The sequence below is a fragment of the Xiphophorus maculatus genome, chromosome 17, assembly GCF_002775205.1.
Source record: "Xiphophorus maculatus strain JP 163 A chromosome 17, X_maculatus-5.0-male, whole genome shotgun sequence".
In the NCBI taxonomy this organism is placed as follows: Eukaryota; Metazoa; Chordata; class Actinopteri; order Cyprinodontiformes; family Poeciliidae; genus Xiphophorus; species Xiphophorus maculatus.
The window spans coordinates 6,277,225-6,295,660 of NC_036459.1; positions in this window are offsets into that span (position 1 = coordinate 6,277,225).

Below are 18,436 nucleotides of genomic sequence, written 5' to 3' on the forward strand. Positions count from 1 at the left end.
ACTGATGAGTGAAGCCATTATGAATTGACTGAACATTCAAGTGGAAAAAAGCCCTGCTTGAATTCAAGGACTCGCCGCAGCGTGAATATTGACTGTGCAGGGATGACGTGAGAGAAGGACAATGGAAAGCAAGGGACTGCAACAACTGGAAATGGAAACAATCAATATCACATAACATTCTTGTGAGAGGAGGCATGGCAGAAAACACTCTGATGCACAATTGAACTGACTGCTACCGAGGTATGTGTCAATCTAGCTCCTGCAGCCACGGAGGGCTGAGAACAAACTAAGGGCAGCAGATTCTTATGTGGAGGGAAGAGAACCTCACTGAATCACCTTTAAATGTGGACAAATGACTTCCATTATCTTCTCTGAATTGAATTCCAGAGATTCACTGTCTTAGAAAAAAGGGAAATCTGACTGAGGAAAGCACACGCTGTCTTTTGTCTCTTCTCTTTCAGTCTTTTCCAGACCTGGGACCTCGGCCCAGAGAATATGATAAACAGTTCAATTCATACAGCATAACAAACTGGAGTTTCATGTGAAGCAGAACTTTTGCCAGACATTTGCAAACATTTGTCTGCCAGACAACTAATTTTGCCTGACAACACTAACACTGTTACTGATACTGTTGCACATGTGTGAAATCCATTCAAGCTCGGTAAAAAGGATGGAAAAAAAACCCAAAAACATTCTACATTGACTCATAGTAAATCATCATATAAGGGGCCTTATAAAAGGCATTCCCAGCTATTTAACTTCATATATTGTATTTTCTTGCATTTATGTGCTACCAACACATAATAGTGCATTTGTGAAATTTTGCTTATTTTAATTTCTGAACAGAGGCAACCATGTCTGTGGGTGTTTTCTATTTGATACTCATTCTTTGGGGGCTTTTCTCTTATTGTGTTTCATGCATGTTTTGTTTTTTTTATTCTTAGTTCTTAATCTTAATTGTGTTCTGCTTTTCGCATATTGGTTTAAAATAACCATTTTAGCTTTGGGCTTTAAGGAAAGTAAATCCTTTTGAGTTGGAAATCATCCCTCTGGATTTATCATGTTCTGCTGCGTATGCTTTGGTTGGACCTCCCCAACATAAGATCAACATACTTTCAATGTCCTGCTGTCATGGAAGCAAAAAGTGATTCTACAATATACTGACTGGGACACAATCTATAGTCACCTCCACGTCATATTTTCATTTCTACTAATTTATCATTCAGAAAAATGTGTCGCTGTAATATACGCAATATGAAAACGTTAAGGATTGATAAATACTTTTTAAAGGAACTGTAAAAGAATATATTGGCTACTTCACAAAAACATATCCACAGAAAGAACCTCAAACTAATAACCGCACAGCGTTAGGGGATAAGAGTACAAAATTACTTGCCTTCCACAGACAGCAGCACCACTATGAAAACATAGGTAAACAATTCAAATAATAGTCCTATATTCAAATATGCATGCATATTAGAAAGAGCACCACAAAAGGCCTCGAAATAAGCTTTTTAAAGTATTCTCTTCTTATGAGAACACTGAAATTGTAATGCTTCCTTCCAATAACATCTTCCTGATGCACAAATGAGATACTCCTGTTCATGGCCTTCACATGCATATGAACACACCATTATGCTGTACCTGCACCTATCTGTGTGGAATTTGTCTTCTTCAGAGAGAATGAATCAGTTTTTGTGTGTTTGTATGTGCGAGTGTGCTCCTTGGTCCTCTTCTCTATAATTCTGTGAGCTAAGATAATGAGAATTTTATCTGCAGCTCCTCCGAGGCGTGGGGCTCTGATTGAATGGGAGCAGAGTGTAACGGATGAGACGAGTGATAGCAAGCCGCCTACGTTACACTCGCAGGCTAAGGCATGGCGAGCTTTTGCTAAGGGGAAGCACTGATCGAGTATTTTGTGCCACCATGGAGGAAGGTAATGGAAGGTGCTGTGTACTTGTTACAAAATGGAAACCCCTCTTGGGTGGTAAAGATTTCAGTCGCATCCAGATAGCGATAAGAATCACTACGTATTTAGAAATGAGGCATGGAGACGTATGGCTGTGTAAGGAAGACCGTTCATGAAAATTCAAGCTGTTAAAGAGCAAAGAAAAAAACTTTAGAAAGTGACTAGACTGAAGGTGTAGTCAGTCTAACCTGACTACACCTCCCATCTCTACAGCGCACATTGTCACCTGTACCCTTTGTCTTATAATTTCCATAATTAATCATGTTCATCCAGAAAGATTTCCTTAATCAGACCAATAAGTCTGATGTCAGATTGAGCTTTTGAGCCAGCAGACAGTCATGGTAGAAAAATTAAAAACATTAATCAAGCTCCACCACTTCTACCAAATGTGGAAAGTAAAAATAAAAACCAAATAAAAGCCATGTTTTATGATATGTATGCTGTTTTAAACACCATTTCATCATACAGTTAACAACATTGTCCTAAATAAGGTGTCTTATGGTATTCATGATGCAACAACTGACACTAGTAGTCCCTCTACTTTGGTCCTTCCTTGTTCTTGTCCAAAGACTGACTGGGGCGGCAATAAAAACATGTTTTTTTTTAAAAAAGAGATATTTGTAAGCTTCATAACTTAAAATACTAATTTGTTTGAAACTTTCTTTTTAACAGCACTACAAAACGATTATAAACACAAAACATTAAAAAAACAATTACAAAAACATATTAGCTTAGATCTTAACTTTGAACCTAATGCATCTGTACTTCTGTTTATTTTCTTAGAGTTGCTTTGGGTATTTCTGACTAATCATAAAATCCTGTGATTAAAAAATATCCAAGATTCATTACGCAATCTAAAACCAAATGTTTTCTTCAAATGATAAAGCTGATCAAGAGTAGAAATGAGATTTTAAAATAGATCATTTAGAACTAAATGGTAAAAATCGAGCAACTGATTAGTGGGATTATTTGTAGTTTGAAGTTTGTAGGTGAAAAAAAACATCCCTGCAGAAATCATGAAATGAATAATGATCATTTTAAGACATATAGGTGTCAATTAGAGTGGGAGGTAGTAGATAATTATCAGGATTTATTCATAGCTTCAGACTAATGACTACAATGATAATTATTCATATGGAATTTGAATAAGATTTGTTTTGATGAGCATTAACATGTATAATAAAAGTATTAAACATAGCTTCAATAGAAAGGGTTTTGGTGCACTTCCCATGTCAGATTCACAAGATTAAAAAACAGATTTGTTGGTGTGACAATATACATATACTTTTAACACAATTTAACATAAATAGCAGTGCAGACCATGTCTTAACTATAATCTGATGGGGCGCCCATCAGATTATTGTCAAGATTTGTTTTTGTTGTTTTTTTAAAAAAAAATTAAAATTAGGGTTATCTGACTAAGAATGAAGGATTAATACTTTGCTTTGCAAGTCAGAGCTATGCAGCAGGAAGTTCTCAATCAGATGGTTGTCATGCTGAAAGGCTTGAGTTTTGGCTGAGTGGCTCACAAAACAGGAAGGCAGAGAAATTGCAGTACAGAACATGTGCTAAATCACTGGGTGTACTTACGAGGCATTTCGGTCTTTTAATTAATGTATAGTTACTAAATTCTATATTTAATGTTTTAATACATGGCATTTTGCAATTCCGTCTATATTTCTCACAGCATGGACTGAGTCTGATAGTAGAGATAGTAAGAACAGATGAGTCATATCACATTCACTCTTTCCTTTCCATTTATATATTTTTATAGTTTAGTTGAAGAAATGCGATTATCTAGTGACACAGAAACTTTTTACTCTCTAACTGATTAAAAGATGTCAACAACAAAATACAAAAACAAACTGTTTATGTAATAATACTATTCAAACCGAGCAGTACGGTTATGTCTGTAAGAAGCTTGAAGCAGTGACACAGCGCTAACATAACCAGAAGGCGCAATGCAACTGCTATCAAAACTAAAATAAAGTCTGTTTTCATCTATTTTCACCTTGCCACTTTCCTGTGTCCATTTCCACACACAGGAAGAACTGACCCCTCAATCAGACAAAGTCTTTTGGCAAATCTTTCATAATACCAGTGGAGGCTGCTAAATCCCTCCTCCTTGAAATGCTTTGCACAAACAAAGGCGACTTTTCCAGCGATGTGGGTACTTTTCCAAAAAAAGTAAAATGCGAAGAAGGTCTGATACTTAGGGAAAGTGTAATGCATTGAGTGTATTAATGCACCCAACAACCAAACACTTTGACTTATCTACTTGTAGTTTTAGCATCTTTAAAGTTACAAAAGTGCTGTGAGAGACACAAATCACGGACTCAAGAAATTGTTTAGCCGAAATATAAAGATATCTACACAGCATAAAGAGGGACTAAATGAAACTTTTCTGAACTCCCAGAGACTCCAAGTAAACAAAGAAGGGGATTTTGCATTATATGTTCCCTTTAAAGAACCTGCAGCTATAATTGGAGCAGTTGGTTCTATGAAGAATTGACACATTCACACCACACACACATTAATTTCTGAAAAATATCTATTGTTTTCTCTTACCTCACAATTATTCTAACTTTGTGTTGAAGAACTTAAAATTTTCTTTAAAAAATATCAGGAGGCAACAATACTTGCACAGCACTGCATCTAGAAATGAAATAAAATTAACAAAAGTCCTGTCTTTTTGCATACTTCAGCTGATATCCACACATCAGAAATGGTCCAAATAAAAGTCCTGAAATACGCAGTCACACGTGCTCCATTAAAACATGCTATAATGCTACTGATGCAGTTTGGAATCTTTTGTCTTGGATCCAAATGATTTTTGTACGACTACACAGACAATTGTGTTAAAAATAATCCCTGGCTCTTAATTAAATCATAACAAGGGGCGCAAGCAAAAACAAATGGCACGTTGGCTTCATTGTTGTGAAAAGACTTATTTTTCATTTGTGAGATTGTATAATGAGGACTGCTGTGCCATAAATAATATTCAGACTGTGGTATTGTTCTGGCCTTTAAAAGTCCAAAACAAATCGAAATACCAAGCTCCATCTCTGACTGCAGAGCTTAAATTGCACATTCATTATAGTTTTATAGTTTCAAAAAGCTTGTTAAAAACAAAAGAAGAGTTTAAATAAACATATAAACAAAATTTTAAAGCAGTTTGATCTAACAGTGATTGTGTTTTTGGTTCTTCTGTTTGCAATCTCTGAATCTATGGCATGAGTGTTCAGTCGGCGTTCCCTGTAGTGTTTAGTCAAATCATCCAGATGCCAGGCAATCTCACAAGTGGATCGATGCAAAAGACTTCTTGTTGAAATCACAGATGCCACGAGCAAGGACAAACAGGCAGCCAACATCTTTCTGTCTGTATGTCCGTCTCTGTTACAGACACACACACCCTCTGTGGCACAAAATGATCTGCCACTCTGACAGGGCGACTGCTGGCACCCATTTATCAACACTCGGCTCATCCAAAATATTGTCTCTCCTTCTGGCAGGAAGGGACTCACACACATACAAAAAGCACAAATAGAGAGCAGGGGGAAAACATGGGAGCAAACAGTTTTCCCACCAAACTCTTCAATTAGGTGAGCAGATGCATATCAAGAAAAAAAAAAAAAGATTGCTTGAGAGATATCAGGTGCAGAGTTAGACACATAACATCCTTTCTGCAATCTACATTCATCCCTAACTCCAACCCCTCCCTCTCCACGCATGGCATTCATCTTCACTCGACCTTTTTCTCCCATCATTACTCCTCCTCCAACTCTGATTATCTATCTGCCTTCAATTTGTGTCGTACTCCTACTGGCTTTCATGCCCTATCCCTTCTATTGGACCATCTAAACTCCCTTTCTTTAAATTGGTTCCCTCTCCCTGGAGCCATTCTCCTTGATCACCTCTACAGTCTCCTTTCCGGCAGTTACCTCCCTGCTGCACTAACTACTTGGTGTGTATATAAACAGATTTCATTAACTTTACAGATTTGTGTCAGGAGATTTTAAGCATTTATACATTTCCTTTACATAAGTCCCATCTTCAGAAAAAACAGAAAAAAATCCAGGATGGACAATGGTATGATTTTAATGCATTTATTTAAATATCCTCATTTTATCCCTATATATGCAGTTATTTTCCCATTGACTCTTTGTTCTTAATACCTTAGACATGTCTTTTTTTAAAGCAAGCCAGATGAAAAAGGAATGAAAAAGCCCTCTTCACTTTTAATGCCAGGTCACACACCCATAAATCATCCACTAACTCTCCACAACCACAACAGCCTGTTCTGTTTCAAGAGTCTTTGACCATACTAGAATATTGTGTTATTCCCTCTCACTCCTCCCTTTTTGGCTCCCACATTTCTCTCCCTTACCTTCTGCTCTCCCCCATCTTCACTGTCTATTTCTTTTCTTATCTTTTATTCGCTCAGCTATACTCTTTTCCATCACTGTCTTTTCCTATCTCAAGCACTCTTTTTAGGTATCTTTATCTCAGTCATCTTTCTTCTCTCCTGCAGCTGTGCTGCCTTTACGTCTTCGGTGGGTTTATTTTCCATGTTTCTCTATTCATTCTAAAATGTCTGAACTTTCAGCTGCTTTTATCGGAGTGTGTAAAGGAACAAAGAAGGCAATCTGGGTGGCAATATTGTCCAAAAAAGGAGAAGAATCTAAATTGAGGGAAAGCAATTCAGAATTGCTTTTTCTTTTCACTTCACAATTGTGTCTTACTTATAATCTTTTGTCTAATGTTAATAACTTAAAGAAATTATCTGATCTGAGTAACCTTTACTGTGAACATTGTTGTTCTTTATCCTGCAAATATATGTCTAGACATGTCAAAATTATAAATTTGTGTGCATCATTCAATAGGCCGCTTAGTCAAAGAAAAAATCCATTGAATTATATCTAAAGTAGTTCTAAATTAGGGCATTAGTTTGATTTTCAAATTAAACTATTTTTTATTTGAACAACTGAACAAACCACATAAATAGTCTCTTAACCTCCCATCCTTCCCAACAGCTCTCATAAACCAGATGCGAGAGCAATCTCACCTGCAAACACAATTAAATTGCTGGATCTTTATAAAGTGCTTTTACACTTCAGCTGTGAGACACTAAGCTGACTATAGGTGAGTTGACCAAATGTGATAGAGAAGAAGAGGAAGAAGGTGAAGAAATGGATGGATGGATGATACAGACATGGTGAGAAATACAAATACAAATGAAGTGGCAGTGAGAAAAAAGGAGACCCATCATCTAGCACAATTGCTGGCCACAAAATGACAGCACTGTGGCTTAGTTTATGCATGAGAAGACAGACTGTGTGTGCACATGAATGAAAAATCCCAACCTTCTGTATCAGAGTCATCAACATCATGAAGGTGGACCCTGCTAATTGCAATATGTCGGCGGGAACAAATATGTAGGTAAGGCCATGCAAAGTGTTTTGACAATGCCATAACTAGAGCAAATGGACATCACCACAACTCTGGGACCAATGAAGATGCATTATAATTATATCTGAAGTCTATTAGTCTGAAATTACTCCTTGATTTCCTAAATTTGGGACATTTTTGGCTACAAACCTTTGGACTCATACAAAGAAAGGTTGTTGAAGAAATACAGCTGCAATAAAGTTTGGTGTTCAAGTAAATGTAATATGAAGTACTTTCACTGAATGACAAAAGTGCTGATATGGGATGATGGTCTTTTTGAGTGAGACATAGTAAGTAAGTAGCTTTAATTTTATAATTTCAACCCTGGATGTCATATTAGTTCATGATCTTGTTTGAGACAGAAACAGATGCAGGAAACAGCTGCCTTTTTCAAGCACAATTTGTTAGTGATGAGGTCTTCTCTGTCACAGCATAATCAGACTGAAAGGTGGAGGTAAAATAATTACGTCATGACCAGATATTCCCTCCAAGAAGGTCTGCTGAGTTCTGCAGAAACGAGGGAAACCAAACCGTGGCAATCACACTGACGTGAATGTAATAACTGACTAAGATTAACCTGCCAATCTTGTTAGTATAAAACTCAGGAAAAAAAAAAACTACTTGTGGCTGTCCAAAGGTAACTGTATCAAACATTGATAGCAAAGACTCTTGTGATTGCTCATTGGTATGAGTATAGGGGTCTGCTAAGCTGCATTAGGTCTTGGCAAGTTCATTAACCAGCATGAGGAGGAAAGGACGAACAGTGAAGAAGATAAAGTGTCTTGAATCTAGATCAATGTTCTGCTCTACTGCATGGGAGGCTACAGGAATCGTCTGAGGAGAACGTGCCTAGCATTGGTGCAGCAGTGTACTTAGAAATGGATAAAATTCTGATTTGCTATTTTAAATTAGGAGAAAGAAAGTATATAGCAAATGAATTTCTGATTAAAGTACATACATACACTGTATGTCAGTGGTCTACTAGTTATCCAAAATCAAGCTCCAGGCCCCAGAGCTTGATTTGTGACCTTGCAAAGATAACTCGGGTGTCCACAGGTGTTTCCGTCCTTCCTACCACACTGAGGAGACGTGTCAACTCTGACACAACAACGATGTTCAGAACGTTTAGCTTCTCAGTGTGAATCTTGTCCATCAAGTCCACCCTGCCAATGTGATGGACTACTTAAATAAGTACAGTATGTCATATTTGCTCACGGTGACAGACTGCAGTTTCTGTAATTACATGATAGCAATAAATTAGTGGTTTGGACTGCCTAGAAGATATCCGCCAGATGTCTCGGATGAACCTGATAAGCCCAGCTACACAAACAACCAGAAAATAAGAAAGAAAGCAGAAACTGCAGACAACAACTGACACCTCATCCTCTCCGGATGACAACAGCTACAGTGATGATATCTAGATAGGAACTTCACTCCTTACTGGTAAAAGGGGGAAGCAGAAAGAAAGATTTACAGAGAAAGGGAGAACTGAGTCTCCTAGCTTTATGAAGATGTCCCAAGGGATCGTTTTCTCCCTCAAGTACATTTTAGAAAACGAACTTGAGGCTAAGGATTCAAGAGAAAAGAGAAAATATCTGAAAGACGCTATACAATTTCATAAAGATCACTGCTTTGGCAAACTGAAATGTGCCCACAAAATACCAGAAGGAAAGAATGTTTTTGTGTGTGTTTGTATTTTAATGTACTCGATTTGTGCCAGTAGATCTCAAAGACAGATGCTAGAATATTATTTGAATGCAATTGGGTGCAAACTGGCTCAGGAGACGAGCTGACTGGCACTTGTTGCTGGCCAAGCCCAAAGTCCCTGTTCTGATCATTATGTTGTGTTATTCCAATATGTTAGCGCTGCTCCACATTCAACCAGTTATTTTTTTATTATGTTACTGTGTTGTCTTTTTTCCCCCTTCAATTTATTTTTGGTTGTCTCAACTGTTGACTTTCTTACTTCTAAGGTAAAATATGCTTGGGGAAGCAGTCCTGGGAAGTAGAGATTCATCTATGACTCACAGCGAAGTTTATGTGCAAGAGTAATAAAATAACTCAAGGACAATATGACACTTTGTGAAAGGGAAAACAAAGGGAAGGCACGATGCATATAAATCATAAAATACACAGAATCAGCTACTTATCATGTAACGAAAAAATGAAATAGCTTGTGGTTTTTCCAAAGGCAAAACATGAGGTAAATGCAATAACAACTGATACCCCATGAGCATAATAAGAGTATGAAGAGCATTTTTTAAAAGTCCTAACAAGTATACTATAATCAGAATTATAAAGGGAAAACTTCTACCCATGATTAACCAACATCACTAACTTTGTTGTTAGTAAAGCAAACAGTTTATCAAATTTGGTTCCATTTCAATCAACAATTATGAGTAATTGTTGCATACAACAATCTTACACCAGTGGAAAGAAGTTTTATCCTCTTATATCTTGACATGATCATTTCCTCAGACTACATGAAGGATTTTTAATCCCATAGCATTTTGTTTTCAAAGAATATGAAAACTCTGATGAATCAACGACACGTCCTTATAAGATACCTTATCAGCATGACACCTGGTCTTTCCATTTCTGCATCTTCAACATAAAACAAAAAAAATACCACCTAAAATACTAAGTCACATAATTTGAGTTATCAGCCATTTAAAATCATAGAAAATGCAAGCTCAATGTCATTTTTTTCCTTCAAACTTTAAGCGTACTAAGATAGATAAATCTGCTAGCATATTTTAAGCGTACATTTCCAGGTCACCCTGAGAATGTTGTTCAATAAATTTATTCTACTGAAATTTTAAAAGATGAAATTTTCCCATTTTAATCCATAGTTAGTATAATTTCAGTGTGCAAAAATACACTTTGTTTTGTGGTTGTTCATGCAAACAAAAGCCCTGACTTTTAAGATAAACTGGCTACAGAATTTCAGAACTTATTTGTCAAGTTTTTCCATCGAGACCCTAAGGTAAAATTAAACCTGACCACTTTTATGAGTACTAAATTAATGGCTGCCAAATGGATTGCTAAATATATAAACAATAAGAACTCACTAGGAAGAAGCTCGGCTAAATCATTGTAAAAAGTTTACAGGTCCAGAGACATTGGACAAAACGTTTGACAGCAGCGAGAGCAAAAACAAACAAAAACATCTGGCATTATTCAATTCCCATTTGTGGCATATCTTGACCTGATGAAAGAGAAATGAATAAATCATGCTCCATTAAATGTCATTATGCCTGTTAGCAAAATCTAATTCTACTAAAGTTCAGCGCTGGTTTACAAATTGAATGTAATTGCCCAGAATGCAAATGGGCTCGGCTGTTTGTGTGAATGTGAGACCAAGCGAGTAAAAAGAATGTGAGAAAGAAAGAAAAACAATGAGCAAGTGGAGGAACAGCTTTAAGCTGCGACATAATGGGCAACACTTAGTCTTCAGAGTTTTCATTCAAAACTCGGAGCTGGTACAACGCCAGGGAATTGTGGATTGTCAAGGCTTTAAAAACTGATGGTTTCATTTCAAGGGGGGGAAAAAAGAGATGAGATGAGGGGAAATGTAATTACCCAGCTAGAGCTGTGTGGGAGTTTTACTGTTTGATAATTATCCCTTAAAGGCATGTTAAACTTTTCCTTAGCTATCTTTACAAAACTCCACAGAGACACAGCAGTAGAAGAGGTCACTGTGCTTCAGGGAGGAGACAAAGATAAGATAAATGTCAAACAGATGAAGGATAAGTTCAGTACACGCCTGCTGAACAGCTGAGAACAAGAAAGCCAGACAGACTTACAGCAGACACTAAAACAATACATTAAAAAACCACACTTAAAAGACAAGTTATCTTCATAAGGACACAGAAATGCATCAACCTGTAAAGGTATCCACTGAAGTAAATGTTTCTTTCCTGAAAATTACATGTCCGTTTTTGGATGAGCATCAAGGCATGCAGCATTTTAGAAATGGATGACTGCAAAAACATTTACTCAACTTATTTTACCATGCCATCTGTCTATTTTATTGCTGCACTAGCACTCGCAAGCATGAACACCGTACACATCCACTCTCTGAGGTAGCTTTCCTTTTGCTCCACACCACAAATTTGATGGCAAATGGACATAAATGGTGAGTGAAAAATACTGAATTTACCACATTACTTTACTGTCCATTAATTTCTGCAGTATAAACAAGTGGCAGGAAATGCTAACCCCACAGCGCTGTTAGAAGCAAAAGCTCAATTTAAAAAAAATGTGATCATTTATATTCCACATGAAAACAAAATGTGGAGCGCACGGTCCACATTGCAAGATCCCTTCTGTAATAAAAACTTCAAGCTACAATCTTTGTAAAAGAAATTTTTAAAAAGCTGTGAACCAACACCTCCATAAATGTGTCATCCGTTATGCTGTACAAAATGTTTTTTATTACGATGAAGACAAATGCCAAGTTTAAGTTTTAGTTTTTTTCATGTAGTTCCTACTTTATGAGAAACTGTGCCAAGCTCACTGTTGTGTTCTCCCACAGTAGCACAAATAAAGTGCTCTAACTGGACACACAAAATGTTATAATTCCCAGGGTTATAATTAGGGGTGTCCCACTTAGAGCTTTCTCTCCCCAATGCTTATTGGGGTCTAATTTAGTCATTTGTACATAGTCCGAGTCAATTTAATAAAAATCAATGTCATGCACAAGTGAAACCAGATTTTTTTTTTAATACATTGTAATAAGAAACAATTTTTCTTACTATATGACTCTTAGCTAGATAAAACTATTCCTGTTGTAGGTGAGAATGAGGTTTTTATTTTTAACTTTCTTTAATTTCAAAAAGTTAGATTTAATTTAGACGAATTCAGACAGAAAGGTTGGTATTTGGCATATCAGCCTTTAATGCTGGCTATTCCTCCACAAGCTTCTCACACTAGTTTTCTGGAACTTTAACCCATTCCTTCCGAGTACCCAAACATGTAGTTCAATCCAAGCATTGTTTCCAAAATGCTTCACATGTACAAATTCTAAGATGAAACCAGCATTTTTAATTTTTTTCTCTCTGTGACCCATTTTCAAAAATTATTGTGTCTGCGTGGATCCACTGCTTAAACATCAAAATAAACCCCAAAAAACTTTGTGGATACACATAATTTCACCTCAGTGTAAACTGGGCATAAAAGATGCAGCACACCATCTTGTAGCCTGGATTTTAAAATCCCTATTTAGCGAGTTCAGGAAAGAAACATAGTGAATACTTCACGCATTCATATGCATCAGACCTTTAAGAGTGTTCTGAGGCAGAACTCAAAGCAAAAAATTGCTTTAATGGCAAAGTTTTGCATCATTACCTGGAACCTTGCACCTCGCCTTAAATTTGGTACGCTCCCAGAAGGAATAATTTGTGATTTGTGAAAATGTGACTTCTAGCATTTTCAGAGGTTAGCCTCAGTAATAACTATTCATCCCAGTGGTGCACTTCAAGTCTTCTGTAAACCCCTGTGTTCTACCATGTGCACAGAGTCATCAGCTTACCTTCTTTATCAGTGGCATTAATCTGGGAGATACACTAATTAATAGGAGATTGCCAAGCGCCATAAACATGAGCAAAGGTGGATGAGGGAGGCTTTCTGAGCTGTAAGCAGAAGATTACAAGGAAGAACACCTGTATCCAAACTTGGAAAGCTTTTACTGTGCATCAAGATTCAGTACAATCATCTTCATTCTTTAACAACTGTCCAAGAGATGACCAACACACGCAGGTAAATTCATATGTGAATACATACTATGATTAATATCACCCTGTGTGTTTTCCCCGTCAGGATGCAGAAGCCTTTCCTATCATGCCAGAGAACCAACTAGCATCTCTAAGTCTGACACCCATCTTGTCAGTACCTATATATGCATATGCTCATATATGTTAACTATGGTCTTGAACAACTGAAAAGTTTCTTGCATGCTTATTACACTGAACATGCAAACTCACAACCATTGGGTTTCAGGTGGCATAATCTCAGAGGCACCCTTCTACTCCCTTAACACTATCCCTCAATCACTCCCTTGTCGTTCCTTCTTTCCTCCCTACAAGACAAGTTGGTGAAAAACTTTACCAGGCAATGACCTTTAAGTCAAAGCTTATCTGTCTTAATGAGGGAATTGAGGAAGCCACTGTGGAAAACAAATGCCCTTTATTGGTCACCTGGGAACAATGTTATAGGGAACTTGACAATTCAAAGCAGTTGTGATGGAGCTTTTATCCATACTCTCCAACACAGCAGCATATCTATTCCATGATCTATGTTGTCACTTCTTAGAGACTTTGGTAATACAACTGATGAGTACAATCATGCTGTGCTGATAGCTCTGTCTTAAATTAGCAGGAAAAACACATGCAGCATCAGCAAAACACTGAAGGGTGTAGGGAGATGAGATGGGCACTGGGGGAAAATATGTTAGGCCAGCAGAAGCAGCACAGGCAGAGTTTAATAAGGGGGATAAACAAGCTGTAAAAAAGACAAGAAAAATTGTGAAAGCTTGAAGGCAATAAAAGGGAGCTGACCTGAAGAGATAAAGTCAGGAGAAAAGATTAAATGTAGCTCAAAATCAGAATTTAGATTTCAGATAAGGAGGTAAATGCCACTGAAGCGGACTCTTTCAAAATCTTTGTAAGATGGATGAGTGCTTGGGCAACGAGTCTGATGCTACAAACTTGTTATGTTATGCTTGAAAGTTGTGTCAACCTTTATTTCAATGAGTGGTCTCTGCACTAATAGTCTGGTAATGTCATTTACACACAACTGCATAAGTGGCACTTCAAGGTGGGACTTAGACTGTGTTCACATAGAAGGCAAATGTGACATTTGATTTTCTTGCCCATACGTCAACAAAATCTGACTTTTTCAAGTCTGAATGACCCAATCCCTATCTATTCATCCAAAAAAGTATCAATAAATGCTTCACAAAAGGCCATTGCTTTTGTTTTTCTTAGACTTTTTATACAAGACCGGTGTCTGGAAAATCGCATTCTTTTCAGCTATTGATTGGGGAAAAAATCCCACATTTAGATGAAGTAGCATCACCGTTTAGATGAGTCTGCCAAGACACCTATGGATGTAATGTCAACTTTTCAAAGAGGTGGTTTTTAATATTTTGGCATACATTACAAAGGATAGTGAAATAAAAAAAAAAACATGTCTGTTTTGTTAGGAGACGCTAATAGATTTTGTGGATATTTTCTTGAATCTTTTTACATATGAGAGATTTTCACATTGGGAAGCCAGAATTCCCACCCTGCCTAGATCTCTTCCCACTCCAAGTAAAATCTTTTAGACCTGCCACTGAATGCAGTACTTTAAATTAAACAGGATAAAACACTTAAGCAAAACCAATATCTATATACCCAATTAATAGCAAAAACTAACTTAAAAAAAACCAAAAAACTTCTCAACACGTTTTGCGTAAAGGAATACCCATTTTGATGCTTACTTTTATGGTCTTATTCTCAACTCAGGAAACTAACTTCAAGATGAATCTGAAGGTCTGGTCAAATTTCTTCCTTACTGATGGAAAGGCGATCTCCTAAACTCTTAGATGATGTTAGAGTATGCACATCAGAGAGCTGTCCTTACTTCTGGTGGGAGTAAAAGAAGCATATGGACCATATGCCCTCTAGTTCTTTGACTGTTTTGATCTTCAACCATTTGGCTGCGCGAAACAACTCAGTAAATGAACAACTGCTGATGAGGGGCTCACAAACCATGTGTTTAATTCAGTCTTATCTATCATATCAAAGAAGAGGCAAGGGTTGCTACCAGATGTGGTTCAGCATGGTGTCTTAATCATGAGCATTGCTTTTGACATTTCAGTGACCCTCATCTGTGATGTCCGTCTTCTTCCTTCTTCTAAGGCCATGGTCATTATTCAGTCCAAAAATATGCATAAAATACTAATGCTTGACTGCATGTAGAACAATCAAACATAGATGATAGTAAATCTGAAAAATTATAGAATTGGCATTAAATGAACAACAGATTAACTAAACAACACACTAGACAATACTTTGCATCTACATTATCTCCACTTTAGCGCTGACAATAAAATGAACTAGTCAAACTGACAAAAAGAAAAGTCAAGGCCTTGCAATGAAGCAAAGTAACTCACTCATAACTTGTAATACCTCTAGGAAAGCAATTTTAACTCCCAAGTGGTGAATTGCACAAGCATTAAAAGGGCTTATTATCTGACAAGCTTTGACATATGCTGCAAATTATAGTTCAACTAATTTGTACTATTTGTTCCATGTGATTGGATGGCACTGTCATTTTAATCTGGACATCTTCCAAAATGATCTAGTTGCTTGTGAAATTCAACTGTTCAGTCTCATCCTGTTCATAAAATTCACAAAACTGATGAGCATACAGTACTACATTTCTTAAATGAGCAATCAAGTTGAGAATGTGGGCAGTGAGGCAACTATGGATATTGGGGAACATTTATATTTTTGTACTGCAATCAAAACTGTGTGATGTGTCCTTTTGGTATTTCTATTGACCTTGTTGCCATATTTTTTGTTGTTTTTATAGAGTGTACTGCTTAAATGTAATTAATTTCCCAATTTTAGGCCCACAACATCTAAATTTAGGGAGCCTTGGGGGAGTAAAATCTATACAATCTATAAGGCTCAAAAGTAATTGATTGCCAACAGATTGCAATTTTCTCTTTACCTGATGTCTGATGTTCAATGTTTAACTGAAATTGTACCAGAACAAAGAACCAGAATTGTAACATTGTACCAGAACATTATAAAACCAAAAGGTGTTTTATAGCCTTTTTTTATAGAGTAAAATATGTTCTCTGTGGTGTTTTTTGTTTTTTTGAATAATTTACATATATCAAGTCCGCAAGCCTATGTCACACATTGCTTTCTTTTAAACTTAAACCTAAAAAGTATTTTAAAAATTCTGTTTTCTCACAAAAATCAAGTTTTCCATGTGGATTTTAGGTACAAAGCAGAAAAACTGTTTTGCAGAATGGGGTTTTAAAAATATAGAAGCCCATTTTCAAGGTGTTAAATTATCAAGTACAATTTCTTTTAAATCATACATATATAGAATTTTTATAACAACTGAAAGTAACAGTTATTTGATTGTGTGATATAATGGGACAATGTGATGGGAAGATACATAACTCTGCCCCTTTAATATTTTTCTGCTCAAACTAGTTTTATAACCAACCACTAGGCTCGTTAGCATCACGATGTCTCCTTGCTGCTTCTAAACTTGTCGTAATTCCGGTGTGCTTCCTGTAACCTTTCACAACATTGATTATCAAACAGAAAGCATTTCCCATTGCTTTCAAAATCCCACAGTAGGCACACACAAATACGTACACACACCTGTGACAGCTACGTCAGCCCACCCAAGGACGTTCAGCATGTCAGCTCTGATTAAGCTTGCACTCAGCCTGTAGAATAGAGTTCTTGGTTGGGGAAGGAGGTGTGGAGGAAAAGAAACGACTTGTGTCCAGTAATAAATCGCTGCAGGCAGCCGGGCACTTCAGAGCCATGGCCCATCCGACCCCCAACAGATGCCGGGTAGTTTGGCTTGCCAGTTGTGTCCTGGCCTGTGGGCCTGCACCATCATGAGCGATGGCTGCCGTCCAAAGAAGGGGTCTGCCGCCACAGGCGCAGCTGTAGACATCGTTAACACCCAATAAGAAAAGAGCGCAGCTCTGTGGGTGGGGTAAAGTGATATTGATGGAGGTTCATCTCCAGTTCTGTGGTTCAGTGAGCAAATATGAAAATAAATATGGCCTTTTGTATAGCATGCACCGTTCATTAATATTAACCAACAGTCTCAATGGTGCTGGAGTGTACAAGCCTAACAGCAGTCACTGATGGTTGACATCCCCCATCTGTACTTTGTTTTTTTTTTTAGATTATTGTTGGCTTTTGAATACTATCCCTGTTCCCTTTCAAATGTTGCAGCCAGTGTATTCCGGGGTATAACAGATGGATTCTCTTACATCTAAGTTGGCAAATGTGTTTCTCTTAAATGGAAAGTTTGGTGATCATAAATTGCATGGTTTGCTTAGAATTATTCTTGAGGATTCATATGATTTTGCAAAGTTTCTTTTATTCTTTCTAACTGAGCTAAATTTCCTGCTAAAATTGGCAGAAAATTGAGAATTATAAAAACTAGCAAAAAAAACCAAACAGCAAAGCGAAACAAGACAGTAAATGTTCTGCACAGTTTGGTTTTGGCAAGAATGAAACCCATCCGATTACTTTTCTAAACAACAAGCATTGCCAGCCAGACATTAGATAAGTTTTATCAAAGATGTTTGGCCTTTGCATTTGAAAATTAGTTTTATGTTTCTGTCACACAGCCTTCTTTTGCTGCTGACTAGTTTCTAAAGACCCTTCCCTTGTATTACAATTTTTGTTATATTTTTTCAAATGTTTATCATAGTGGCAATACAGTCTGTCAGGACAGTAATTGTATTGAGTTCAGGAGAATAAAAAGTTGCATCTAGGCACTTGTAAATGTCTGTGTCATACACGTGGCTCTGTGTGTGGCAAGTTGTGGTATATTCTGTTCTCCTCAAGGCAGATTATTCGCTTCTCAATAGTTGTAGAACACTGTAGCTATACTAGCTGTCAAGTCCATGTCTCAACAAAAAATCTACTTCTGTTTCAGTACTCTCTGTAAACTATGAGTCAGTAGAGGGGATTTTCTCTAATCTGCTGTTTGATGATAGCATTGTTGCTGTCACTGGCTTTGGTTCAGGGATTCTTCATTTCAGGGCCAAAAAGAATATATTACAAGCCAGCAGAGCCCTTCATCAGCCACAATGTTACAAATATGCCTTTATTTCTGCCTCTGGCTAAGATCTAAAAGGCTACTGAGAATCAGCCCACTTCTGGACCAGCATTTTTAAAATATTGTCTTAAAGGCCATTAAGTTGAGATTTTGTGGACATAATGAAGGTTATGTTGTATCTGCTGTTCAAATTGGACCTAG